We start from the raw sequence: 2500 nt of genomic DNA, 5'->3' as shown, positions 1-2500 counted from the left end.
CATTGCATGCGAACCGCATGCAACTTCCAGAGGCATTTGCAGCAGAAATGCATGTGCAGTCAAAAAAAAATTGATATTTTTCACGGATAGACCCCGTGAAACGCTAGAAATTGGCGGGGATGTGTCTCTTGTGGCTCACGGGGCTGTTCGGGTCGCACAGAAATCCCTGGGAATGGGAAAACGGGTCATTTTCGTGTTGCCACATTGCGTACGAACCGCATGAAACTTCCAGAGGCATTTGCAGCAGGAATGCATGTGCACTCAAAAACTTCTATATGTTTCACGGATAGACCCCGTGAAACGCTAGAAATTGGCGGGGATGTGTCTCTTGTGGCTCACGGGGCTGTTAGGGTGGCACAGAACTCCCTCGGAATGGGAAAAGGGGTCATTTTCGTGTTGCCACATTGCATAGGAACGCCATGAAACTTCCAGAGGCATTTGCAGCAGAAAGGCACGTGCACTCAAAAATTTTAATATTTTTCACGCATAGACCCCGTCAAACGCTAGAAGTTGGCGGGGATGTCTCTCTTGTGGCTCACGGGGCTGTTAGGGTCGCACAGAAATGCCTCGGAATGGGAAAACGGGTCATTTTTGTGTGGCCACATTGCATAGGAACGGCATGAAACTTCCAGAGGCATTTGCAGCAGGAATGCATGTGCACTCAAAAACGTCTATATTTTTCACGGATAGACCCCGTGAAACGCTATAAATTGGCGGGGATGTCTCTCTTGTGGCTCACGGGCGCTGTTAGTTAGGGTCGCACAGAAATCCCTCGGAATGGGAAAAGGGGTCATTTTCGTGTTGCCACATTGCGTACGAACGGCATGAAACTTCCAGAGGCATCTGCAGCAGAAATGCATGTGCACTCAAAAACGTCTATATTTTTCACGGATAGACCCCGTGAAACGCTAGAAATTGGCGGGGATGTGTCTCTTGTGGCTCACGGGGCTGTTAGGGTCGCACAAAAATCCCTCGGAATGGGAAAACGGGTCATTTTCGTGTTGCCAGAATTGGCATACGAACGGCATGAAACTTCCAGAGGCATTTGCAGCAGAAATGCATGTGCACTCAAAAACGTGAATATTTTTTCACGGATAGACCCCGTCAAACGCTCGAATTTGGCGGGGATGTTTCTCTTGTGGGTCACGGGGCTGTTCGGCTCGCACAGAACTCCCTTGGTCCACCTGATTCGTGCATACAGGCAGCAACTAAAACTCTGTAAACCTGCTGTGAGGACATCTAAACAGTGGACCAGTGAGGCTGTGGAAGATTTGCGGGCGTGCTTAGACTGTACTGACTGGGATATGTTCACGACTGCTACCAATAGTCTGGATGAACTCACAGAGGCTGTGTACATCAGCTTCTGTGAGGACTGCTGTATCCCAACACGTACCAGGGTGAACTTTAACAACAACAAGCCCTGGTTCTCAGCAAAGCTCAAAAGGTTGAGGTTGGAGAAGGAGGAAGCGTTTAGGAGTGGGGATAGAGACAGATTCAAGGAGTCGAAGAACAGGTTTAGCAAAGCGGTGAGAGAGGCTAAACGACTGTACTCAGAGACACTAAAACACCAGTTCTCTACTAACGACGCTGCTTCTGTCTGCCAAAGGGCTCAGGCACATCACCAACTACAAACCCAGAGCGCCCCACACCACTAACGACTCCCGCCTAGCCAACGACCTGAACGAGTTCTACCGTAGATTTGAAAGACAATTGGACTGTCCTGAACCACCCCTTCCCACCCAAGAGGCCCCATCCCCCACCCATACTACAGAAACGACTCTCTCCTTTCAGGAGGGAGAAGTTAATGGGCTTTTCAAGAGGCAGAATCCACGCAAAGCAGCCGGGCCGGACTCTGTCTCTCCAGCCACCCTCAGGCACTGCGCTGGCCAGCTGTCTCCGGTGTTCACCAACATCTTTAACACCTCCCTGGAGACATGCCATGTACCAGCCTGTCTCAAGTCCTCCACCATCATCGCTGTGCCCAAAAAGCTAAGGCCAACAGGACTAAATGATTACAGACCGGTCGCCCTTACATCTGTGGTAATGAAGTCTTTTGAGCGCCTGCTCCTGGCACACCTCAAAGCCATCACAGACCCTCTCCTGGACCCCCTTCAGTTTGCCTACAGAGCCAACAGGTCTGTGGACGACGCAGTTAACATGGCCCTCCACTTCACCCTACAGCATGTGGACGCCCCAGCATCCTACGCCAGGATCCTGTTTGTGGACTTCAGCTCTGCCTTCAACACCATCATCCCTGCCCTGCTTCAGGACAAGCTCTTCCAGCTGAACGTGCCCTACTCCACCTGCAGGTGGATCACAGACTTCCTCTCTGACAGGAAGCAGTGCGTTAAGCCGGGAACAGAAGTCTCTGACTCCAGGTCCATCAGCACGGGAACTCCTCAGGGCTGCGTCCTTTGCCCAGTGCTCTTCTCCCTGTATACCAACAGCTGCGCCTCCAATCATCTGTCCGTCAAACTCTTGAAGTTTGTCGGACGACACC

Source organism: Petromyzon marinus, unplaced genomic scaffold (genome assembly GCF_048934315.1).
Source record: "Petromyzon marinus isolate PM22_M1 ecotype Great Lakes invasive population unplaced genomic scaffold, UKy_Petmar_22M1.pri1.0 PM_G_Scaffold_100, whole genome shotgun sequence".
Classification (NCBI taxonomy): Eukaryota; Metazoa; Chordata; class Hyperoartia; order Petromyzontiformes; family Petromyzontidae; genus Petromyzon; species Petromyzon marinus.
Note: the sequence above shows the minus strand (reverse complement) of the source record.